Below are 11,101 nucleotides of genomic sequence, written 5' to 3' on the forward strand. Positions count from 1 at the left end.
AGCTTTTGATTTTTTAATCTTCCATATAATACTGCTCATGTGGGTGTAACAGGGTCCCCGTTACCCACCCAATCCCGGGAGCGTGGGCCAAAAGGCTTCTGAATGTGGGTGGCATCCCTGGCTCTGACAGTTCCAGCGGGATGCCGTCCACATTCAGACAGTGGCAGTGCCTTCCCCTCAGGGACAGATAAGGCATCGCCGAGCTTTCTGATCCGTCCTTGCAAACAATCCTGAAGCCAGCGCCCTCGCCCAGCCTCCCGGTGCACACGCGTGAGTCACTCTCTAGGCGTGGATGCCCCGAGGTGGCGCAGGTGGGCAGGGGCCCTGCCATGGTGTGGGAGGGCGGCTTGGGGCCTCCTGCACCCGCTCGGCCGCATCAGTCCCCCTGGCCCACATCCATCAAGTGGCAGTTGGCTGGGCTGGCTGCTTCCAGGAAATCAATCGCAAAGACTGGCGGTCGTCAGTGCTTGCGCCCTGGAGGCCATCCAGGGAGTAGATTAAATTGTAGGAGAAAAATCGTACTGGGCCCGAGACCACTCATAACGGAGACTCCTCGGTGACCTCTCTGGAGAAGTGAAGAGAACAAAGGTAGACACACTCTCACTCCCATCGCCCACCACAGTCCACCTGCCTGAGCTCAGCCCTCTGCCCTGGGAGAAGCCGCCCCTCATTAGCAGCCTGGAGGGGAGGAGGAGGCCTGGTCCAGTGCTACCGGTGCGCAGGCAGCGAGGCCAGAGGGGGCACCTGCTCCTCCACCTTCCGGAGGAGCAGGTGCCCCCAGCTGACCATCAGGTCCTTAGCTGCTCAGGGTCACGGAGCCCCTTTCTCCAATACCTGCCCCCTTCTGCCACCTGCTTAAGAGGCCGCCTGGCAGCCAGTTGGCAACCCTCCACTGACTCCTCTCCACCTACTCCCCAGGCCAATGGTTCCTCCAGCTGAGTACAACACCACCCCCCCCCCGCCCCACCCTGCACACACGGGTGCAGGCACCTCTTAGTCCTTATTATCCAGCTCAAGACACTGGTCCCGCACCCCTGGGAGAGGCGGGCCTCTCGAGGGCAGTGTGTGTGTGGGGTGGGGGGGCTTGGTGTGGACAAATCCATGCTCCTTAACTGCCAGGGTGACTGGGGCCTTGGCCTGGTTTCAAAGGCAGCAGGTTTAGAAGCCTCACCCTCTAACCACCCCCGCCCACAGCTGGCCTTGCACAGAAAACCCAGCCATGGCTATGAACTTGGGGGAACATGCCTTCATCTTCTACCCCCAGCAGTCTCCCCGCCCTCCAAGCCAACCTACTGATCACGATAAAGATAACTGCAGCTGCCAGGGATGGGGCGCTACTTCTCACACTCTCTGCGAGGTAGGTACGTACGCTGGGATTTACAGGTGGGAAAGGGGGGCTCAGAGGGGTTACGTGGCTGGATCCAGGTCACACAACTGTAAGTGCCAGAGCCAGGACTGGAACCCAGGTCCCAATCAGACTCCAGGGTTTATGGGCTTCACCACTGTGCTACCCTGGCTCCCACTGGCTTCCCTTCATTCCCTCTTCTGGGTTGTCCTGAAGACCAGGCTGAGCTGGCCAATTTCCCAGGGCTGCCCCCTGGCGGGGTGGGGCTGCCTCATCTGGTCCGTGGGGCTGTGTGGTAGGGGTTCCTGGCAGAGAAGAGACTCTTACATGTCCCTCCCCTTCTTCTCCAGATTCTCCAACTCTCTCCTACAGATTCAGCCCCGCTCCAGGCCAGCCAGACCTGACAGGCCTCCCTGCCTGCCGGGGACTCTTGTAAGTCACTCCCTCTGCTTGCAGGGAGGCAGCGCAGCCTGAGACCCACGGACCCTCTCCGGCAGCACCTCCCTGCCTGGGCCCAGGGCGGGGCTGGTTTCTTTTCCCCAGGCTGCCCAGGTCTGCAGGCTGGGAGAGGGAGGTAGGCCCATTCCAGAGGGGCTTGCTGCCCTCCTGTGGCCTGGTGCCATGGCTGCCACAACTCCCTCCTCCTGCTGTCGCTGCTATGCCTGGGCTCCAGCCGGGAGAGGGCAGGGAAGAGAAATGTGGAAGTGGGAAGGTGAGAGAAAAGAAGTGCAGAAAGAGGGGTGGCTCACCCAGCATAGCTCAGTGGTTGGGCATCCGACCTATGAACCAGGAGGTCAGGGTTTGATTTCCAGTCAGGGCACATGCCCGGGTTACAGGCTTGATCCCCAGTGTGGGGCATGCAGGAAGCAGCCGATTACTGATTCTCTCTCATCATTGATGTTTCTATCTCTCCCTCTCCTTTCTCTCGGAAACTAATAAAAATATGTTTTTTAAAAAAAGAAAGAAAGGTGGGTGGGTATTGGGGAAGGACGGAGCCTTCTGCAGCACCTGGAGAATGGCAACAACAATAACAAAACTAATAATAATAATTGAAAGGCAGCTAGCACGTAGAACGTTTTACCACTTACACATTTTCTCATTTAATCCTTACATTTACAACAATGTGACGAGTAGCTGCTTATGATCATCCAAGGCTTGGTCATTTGTTCAAATGTCCCAGCTGGCGAAGGACAGAGCCATCCTCACCACCTCACTGCTCCAGCCTCCAGCTGCTCCTCCCACTCAGGGGGGCACAAAGATGGCGAGCCTCTGGGCACTGCGGGGGGGCCCCCAACCCCGTGTGGCTTTGGGCACTGCGCCCCCCCCCCCCCCCCGTGGCTTTGTCCTCTGTCCATCACCCCTGTTCCCTGGCGCTGTACCCTGCTGGAGGCCCACGTGGTCAGGATCACCATCACCAGGAGGTCTGCTGGGACGGTGTGGCCTTGTTTGTGCCTCGGGTCTCCAGCCTCCCTGCTGCCCAAGGACTGACGTTCGGCACCAAGCCACGCACAGGGCCCAGACCATTTTTGCTGCTGAGGAGACGGAGGCAGAAAGACCAGGAAATTCCCAACCACCAGCTAACATGGCAGAGCCAATAACAGCGACAGACTGATCCATTGGCCTGAAAAGATGTCCTAGTGCATTGCTTGGTGAGAAGAAAAGAAAAAAGAAAAGAAAAGAAAAGAAAAGAGAAGAGAAGAGAAGAGAAGAGAAGAGAAGAGAAGAAAAGAAACCATGTTTTAAAGCTGAGGACAGAAAGAAAAGATTTTATTAATGAGACAAAATTATTTTCTATGTATCTAAGTATAGAAAAAGGATATTTGCCAAGATGTTAACCAATGAGTTTTGTTTATTTTCTCTTGGCTGTGTTTTCTATTTATTTTCAATGAACATTGATTATTCTCATGATTTTAAGAATAAAAATAAACCAATCCCAGACTGATTGTACCTGTCTCTGCCCTTGTGCCTACCCCCAGCAGCCCTCCCCCTCCCGCCCCCCAAATCACAATTTTGTATTCCTGGGCCTTCCCTCTTGCCATGTGCACGTCTTGTGGTGGGTGGGGGCTCCTACCTACTCCAGCAAGCCTTCGCCTGACTAACAAGAGGTGAAGGCTGCACCCTTGGCCCTTCCTCACTGACCTGCCTCTGTCAAATGCACCAGGTGGGAGGCCCTGGCTGCCCTTTCGTGGGAGGACGTGCCCAGCTTTCCAGGCATCCTTTGCTCCTGCAGGCTGAGGCCGCCTGCCCTGAGGCCGAGGAGCTCAGGGGCAAGGCCCTCCTGGTCACTGGACTGGAGCCCAGGTCAGTGGCTCCAAGGTTGAGAGATGATTGTTGCAAAATGAAGAGCGAGGGGAAAGAAATCGCAGAAGCGCCTCCTCATCAGAGAAGAAAGAGCAGAGCCTCAGGATGGGGCTAGGCTGGCCCCTTCCAGAAGCTCCATGGAAACGAGGAAGGAAATGGGAACGGAGCTTCCTGAGCCTCTACTATGTCCAAACAGTGGACTCTACAGACACGTCCCTCCTCCCAGAACACCCTTCCTTTGCACAGGCGGGTGGGGCAGCTGAGGTCAGGAGGTACCTTGCCCTTAGCTTCTTGCATTTCTGGTGCTTCATCTAACATCAGAGTAAGCCCCTAAAATTGAGTCTGGATGGAGAAATCTGTATGGACTGGCAGCGTCTTCTCCTCCCCTGCATTAGGCGCGGCCCAGGCTCCCCAAGGGCCATAGAGACCCCCCTGCTCAGGAGTAGGGACTAGGACCTAGCATTCTCCGCTGGGGGCTGGCTTTCGGAGCACCTCCCAGGTTAAGGAGGAAGGTCGCTCTCCTGCCATGGAAACAGCAGTCATCAGAAAGGCAGCCCAGAGAGCCCGGAGAGCTGGCCTGCAACCCGGCAGTACCAAGGTTCCAGGGAGTCGCCCTGAGCCCTCATCTTCAAATCACATCCCCTGAACTGGCCGCCCCTAGAGACCTGGAAACCAGGTTCCAGTCCCCAGCAAACCTCTTACACACATGCAGGACAGATGTGGGGTTGGGGCACCTAACTGGGAGGCCGGAGAGGCTGGTATTCTACCAGCTCTGAGCCTAATCTGGGACACTAGGCGAGGCACTCCTCACCACCACACCCTCCTCCTATTACACAGTGTTGTGGCGTCATGAAAAGTTTCAAAGGGTGAGGTTGAAGGAGGCTCAGCCCTCGCTGAATGGGAGTTTCCTTCCTGAGGGGAAGTCTGGTAATGAGTTCCATGCCGTGAGGATCTCGGGTTGGCTGCCTGTAGTTGAAGTGTGATTAATAGCGACATCTCGTGGACACAATGGGTAACTGCACCCGCCTGGATGGAAGCCACAGTGACAGCCAACTTTCCTCATTTATGTGGAGAGCTCATTGCAGTTAATCACACTCATCACCTGGCAGGGGAAGCCGTATTAAAGCTGGAAAAGAAAACCTGCAAAAAACAGGAAACAAACTTCCGGCCTCAAATGTCCGTCCGTCTCCATCGATATACCTGGTTCATTTAAAGTTGTCCCATTACAAATATTGACCTGATAGAAGAGTCTAATGGTCATAGAGGAAGAATAATGTCAATAATAATATTAATAAAATGTAATTGACCGTCTATCCTTGCCATGAATTTCATGCATTATCTCCTTTCATCTTTCCAACAACCCAAATGAGGTGCCTGCTCTCATCTGCAGTTTTCAGATGAGGAACCTGAGACTGGGAGCATGAGGGGAAGCTGGTTTCAAACCTGCACAACCTGGCATCACAACCCTCTCTCTTTAACCACCACTCTGGGCAACCTCACTGCCCCCAGTGTCTCCCCACACCACCCCGCCCACCGTAATTCCTGAGCCTGGAGAAAGTCTCAATTCCTGGGGCACTGGTTTAATCCCTAGACTGAATGCCCTGGGTCACCCTCTGTGACAGCCAGAGGCAGGTGGACATGAGGGACTATAGGGTTTGACAGGCCCAGGTTAGAGCCCCAGTTCTGTGCCTCATTAGCTGTGACCTTGGGTTTGGTCCTTAAGCCCATCTTCCTGAATTGCCAGATATGGTGCATAACCCCTTGCCTTGGAGGGTGCTGTGAAGATTAGAGACAACATTTGCTGCTGAGTAAGCCCTCCAGAAATGACAGCATTCTTATCTTACCCCAAACTGACCTTTGGGAGTGACAAATTCTGATCCAGCCTCTTTAAAAAGCACCACCGCTAAGAAGGGCTGGGACTCCGATGGAGGGAGGGCCAACCTTCTCACCCACCGGCTTGTGCTGTTTCAGAAGGAGCTGCTGATGTGTCCTTGGCTGTTCAAAGGATCTGCAAGTGTGACTTGGTCAGGGTGGCAAAGCAGACACAAGATCCCAGGACTCTGAGCCTCCATTTTCCCACACAGACACTATTATCTAAAGGACAGTGTCCCAGCAGGATTCAAGGCCATGCTTCCCGGGATCTGCAGAGACCCTGGTACCATGAACCAGCCTCATGTAGTTCAGGAAGCAAAAATCCAAGGCCAGAGTAAAGGGTCTGGATCCCAGTTCTAGCTTCACCTCCCACTTGGACCCTTGAGCTTGGTTCATGTGGACCCTTGAACTTGGTTCTCTTCCCATCTCCTCACGATCACACAGATGAAGGCTTCTCTTCTCGGTGTCTCTACGGCCCCTCCTCCTCCTGCATCTGCAAATGAATGTCGCCCTTCTTGTTCATATCTGTCACTAGCCGAGGAACAGCCATAATGGCCACCAGCCATGAATAGCATCTGGCAGGTGGAAGGTGCTCATGGCTGGGTGAATGAGTAAGACACCTCACTACAATGGCTGTGAAGCACACTGCTGGAAATGTCCCCAGAGAGAAAGGCACTGGGGCCCCTGACCATTCTAAGAGCCATATGAGAATTACAAAATGCAACTCCTCCTGCTTTGGGTTATACTGAGCCCCCAATATCACCGATATCGGTATTAGTAATTTCTTGCCACACAACACATTACTTTCATACTTAATAGCTTAGAACAATAATAAACATTTATTGTCTCACAGTTTCTGTGGGTCAGGAACTGGGCAATGGCTTAACCAGATGCTCTGGCTCATGATTTCTCAGGAGGTGGCAGTCAAATGCCAACGGGGGCCGCAGTCATCTGACGGCTCGACTGGGGCTGTGGGATCTGCTCATTCACATGGTGACAAGCTGTTGACAGGAGGCCCCGCTCTGTTCCTTGCTTTGTGGACCTCTCCTTAAACCTGCTTGGGTGGCCTCATGATATGGCAGCCAGCTTTCTCCAGGACGTGAGTCAAGAGGGAGCAAGGAGAATTCACAATGTCTCTTATATCTAGATTAGCTTCTTAGGGCAGCCATAACAAAGTACCACAAACAGGGTGGCTTAAAAGAACAGATATTTACTCTGTCACTGTTCTGGAGGCCAGAAGTTGAAATCAAGGTGTGGGCAGGGCCACACTCTCTCCATAGGGTGTAGGGGAGAAAGCTTCCCGGCTGGTCCCAGTTTCTGGTGGCCGCAGATGTTCCTTGGTTTGTGGCAGCCTAACTCCAAACTCTGCGTCCGTCTTCACCTTCTCTGTGTGCGTCTGTTCTGCGTCCCTCTCTCCGTATAAAGGACACTAGTCATTGGATTTAGGACCTATCCTAATTCAATATGACCTTGGATTACATCTGCACAGACTTTATTCCCAAATAAGGTCACATTCACAAATACTGGGGGCTGGAACTTCGACATATCTTCTTGTGGTACACATTGGAACCCACGGCCGTGACCTAGCCTCAGAAGTTGCAGACTATCTTTTATGCAATAGCAAGTGTTTATTTTACAAGGATCAGCCCTGTTCAGGGTGGGAGCGGATGCCACCATGGTGTGAATATCAGTAGGTGGGAGGCCTCATAGGCAGCATTTACAAAGGAAGCAATGAAGGAAGAACCAGTTGCACAGCAGTTGGGCCCTTCAACCTATCAAGCATATAGAAAGGGTCAGAGTGTGGAGGACAGGAGGGTTTGGAAAGAGAAAACACTTCAGAGAGAGTAAAGCTATGCTCTGAGCTCCACCTCCAGTAGGACTGGAGGCCCTGCCACCTCCATCTCAAGCCTTGTGATACAGGCGTCTGTGAAGCCATTTAGAGCTGCGGGCCCCCACACCTGTGCACTGGGATTGGGGCAGGAGCCATGTGAGTGCCCCCTATGGACCAGATGCAGTCCCGAGAGCAGAGTGGTCCAAAATAGGGTTAAGTCCTGTAGCGCCTCCTAGAGGGGCAAAGGGAGCTCAGCAGGAAGAAGTTGGAAGGGGATCCTGGATTCCTAGGGGCTGAAGAGGGAATCAAAAGTTATTACCTGGAAAGGAAATGCAGACTGGGAACGTCAGGAGAACCCAGGAGATGCCCCCCAAAAGTGTTCACCACCTGCCAGGCCCAGAGAGCTGGCAACTGGGCAGTCAAAGAAAAATTGCCACTGCCCCGCTGGGGTGGCTCAGTAGTTGAGTGCCAACCTATGAACCAGGAGGTCACAGCTTGATTCCTGGTCTGGGGCACATGCCCCGGTTGCAAGGTCGATCCCCAGTAGGGGACGAGCAGGAGGCAGGCGATTGATGATTCTCTCTCATCATTGATGTTTGTATCTCTCTCTCCCTCTCCCTTCCTCTCTCTGAAATCAATAAAAAATATATGCAGAAGAAGAAGGAGGAGGAGGAAGAGGAGAAGAAGAAGAATTGCCCCAATCAGGGTGGGGGCAGTCAGGTGAGAAACCAGATAAAATCTTACCTTACCACAGCCCGGTCCCCGAAGGCCCACGCCCCAACCATAGACCTAGGAAGGGCAGGAGGAAGAAGGTTTATCTTTGAAGGAACAGGAGTGGCATTTCATATCTATGACTGGATGCCTTAAACCTCTAAATCGAAGGTAGATTTTGTGACATAAAGTGACCAAACCTGAGTCTAACTGGAAGAGGCGTGGGGTGGGCCCCCCCCGGCTCCCCGGGGGAAGGGAAAATGCCTCCTTGCTGAATGGCCCAAACGGACAATGAGAGGCTAAGACCAAGCTGCCTTTTGATTGCACCCGCATTCAGCAGATTGGTGTCGCTGAGCAGGAGCTTTCTCAGGGGAAGCTGGGCCTTATATCCCTACTCCACCCCCGCCATTTCCGTCTCAGCTTTTGTTCAGCATTGAATGTTTACTATTTTTTCCTTTCTAATTTCTGGAAATAACACCAAGAACAACAGCAATAACAAAAAGGACTCCTTGTACCCAAGCAAAACACCCACACCCTCCGAACTCCTCACCCTGCCTCGGCCTGAGTCCACCCGAGGGGAAGCGAGATGAGGTCAGCGGGTTGCCCGTGCGGGAGGAGAGGTTCCTGGGAGGACACGGCGCCTGGGAACACTGGCTGTTTTTCCGAAATCTTTGTGCTCAGTCAAGTCAGTGGGGGAGGGGCTGGGGCAAAGCCAGGAGAGAGCATCAGGAAGCAGAGGTCTACTAACTTTTTTTAAAACATTCCCCGGGGATGTTGGAGTTGTGGTCTGATCAGTCCTCCTAGTATCTTATTTGTTACTACTGGGGGGGGCGGGAGGGGGGGGAGGCTGCCCCTGAGTTTCTCCTCTCTCACTGCCCTTGACCAAGCTTGGGACTAGCTCAGTGTAGTTTTAGGAGTCAGGTTTTGTAAAGAGGGTCACCTTGGGGAGCAGGCTGCAGGGCCAGCCAGGAGCCGGGCTCTGCAGGGAGCGCAGGGTCTCCAGAGCATCAGTCTGCTGATCAGACCCCCAGAAGCCTCTAGCCAGGACCTCGCTGAGCAGGGGCTGGAATGCAAGTGGAGCTGTGAGCCTGGACGGTGACATAAAGCTCCGTCCACAGGCAGAGCTTCTAGAGTCGCCCGCCTTCCCCAGCACCACGTCTTCAGGGAGCACAGACCCGGGTTCTCTATATTTTAGCAGAAAGGATTTATCGTGCTAATGATGACAGTGATATCTCAAGACCTAAACAAGCCTAGTTTTGAGTCTGATGGAGAGAGGGCTCCAACACTCTTTGAAAATGCTAGCCCCTCAATAAAATCTGTCACAAGGCCGCCCATTTCTCTCTCTCCCAGATCTTGGTGCCAAGAAGCAGTCACAACCTCAACCAGGCAATGACAGCACCCTGGGATCAGTGTCCGGGATCAGTGTCCCGAAGAGCTTAATCCTGAACAAGTTGCTGTCATGTTGTCTGGAGCTGACCAGCCTGGAGAGGCTCAGGGCGAGGCTTTCCCGGGCGAGAACACGGCCCTTTCAGTGAGCCTCAGTTTCCCCAGGGGAGTAACTCCAGAGCGGCTAAGCTCCGCCTGCATGGGGTTAGAGCAGGGCTTCTCAGCGTCAGCACGAAGGACATGTTGGGTCGGGTGAGGCTTTGTTGTGGGGACGGCCCTGAGCATTGTAGGATGCTGAGGACAATGCCTGGCCTCCATCCGCAAGATGCTAGTAGCATTCCTTCCCTCAGCTCCCCCCTCACTGTGACAATCAAAACTCCCCCAGACATTGCCCAGTGTCCCTGGGTGGCAAAATCATTCCCAAATGGGTGAGAAACAGACCAACTACTACACAGAAACAGCAAAGGAGAAAGAAAAGGTTCTGAGTTGGAGATGGGACCACAGAACCTTTATACCAAAATCGATTTAAGGCCAATCCTTAACAGCCACAACAAAACAGCCCATCCATCTACTACTGTAACTCCAATCACCACCCAATATTGAGAGCTTCCAGGCTCCCCAGCGGAGGTTCATGGATCTGGCCCGAAGCCTGGGATGCCTCGACTTAGGGCTGTCTTTGCTGCTGGGGTTGAGTCTTTGGTAGAGGCCAGTGATGACCAAAGTCATGACTACTAACTGACACAAGCTGGACTTTCCATGGATATGACATGACGTACCATTCCTTTTTTATTATAACACATTTTTGTGCTGGTGTAAGTGGGTTCCAGGCAGGGGCTCTGCTTTTCCTGGTATCAGCAGACCTGGTGTTTGGCACTTCCTGCACAGGCAGGATCCTTCTGGTAAATTCAAGAAAGTGCCAGCATTAAGACGTGAAGGAAAGAGTGCCCCTGGCTTGGAAAAATCCCAGAGATGTTAAGATATGCTGCATCACCAGTGCTCTTGGCACGAAGGCTGATATTGTCGGGGAAAACACAGCAGTGATTCTGAGATGAAACGTAGCTCAGAAGAGCCGGGTTCTGGTGGAAAGGGCATTTGATGCTCAGTGGGGGTGAGCACGCACACATTCATCTCCTCTCGGTCATTCCCATTCCCTCTGGTTGTAAGACCGGCCTCACCAGACTGGATTGTTTTGCACGGTGCCTTAGACAAGGTAATATATCAGGATGGGACCTGGCCTCTCCAGGCCTCACATTTGTGCCAGAGACACAAGGTGACATGATGTGTAGGCACAGAACCACCCTGGGAAGGACCCCGTCCGCCCGTGGAGGCCACTTGGACGTGATGGAGCTGCCGTGATTGCGCCCAGCTGCCTTTAAAGCGAACAGTTTACCATGCGCAAAGCACTTTCACCTGCACCATTTCATCCCTTCCTCACAGCCTGGGAAGGAGGGCAGACATTGTCATCACTCCATTTCAGAAAACAGAAATAGCAACTTGAAAAGATGAAGGGACTCACTTCCTCAGGGGTCCCCCCTGGCAAGGGACCTTCAATGCCACGCCCTAGGTTCTGCCCACCTTACCCTGAAATCTACCTTTAGGGCAGTCCCATTTCTACCTTTTCTGTTGCCTGCTCTGGATCTAAGTAGTTTGTTATG

At 53.4% G+C, this 11,101-nt stretch overlaps 1 long non-coding RNA gene across 2 annotated transcripts; it reads left to right on the top strand.

The window, feature by feature from the left end:
* The first annotated feature begins 982 nt into the window (after nt 1–982).
* LOC118658473 lies at nt 983–3,288 on the top strand. 2 transcript variants are annotated; one of them, XR_004968331.1, is made up of 2 exons: nt 983–1,361; nt 1,696–3,288. It is a non-coding gene; the product is annotated as an uncharacterized LOC118658473 (long non-coding RNA). The 2 variants fall into 2 exon arrangements; XR_004968332.1 differs by having other exon boundaries at nt 984–1,357.
* Nucleotides 3,289–11,101: the final 7,813 nt, after the last annotated feature.

Source organism: Myotis myotis, unplaced genomic scaffold, assembly GCF_014108235.1.
Source record: "Myotis myotis isolate mMyoMyo1 unplaced genomic scaffold, mMyoMyo1.p scaffold_m19_p_1, whole genome shotgun sequence".
NCBI classification, from domain to species: domain Eukaryota; kingdom Metazoa; phylum Chordata; class Mammalia; order Chiroptera; family Vespertilionidae; genus Myotis; species Myotis myotis.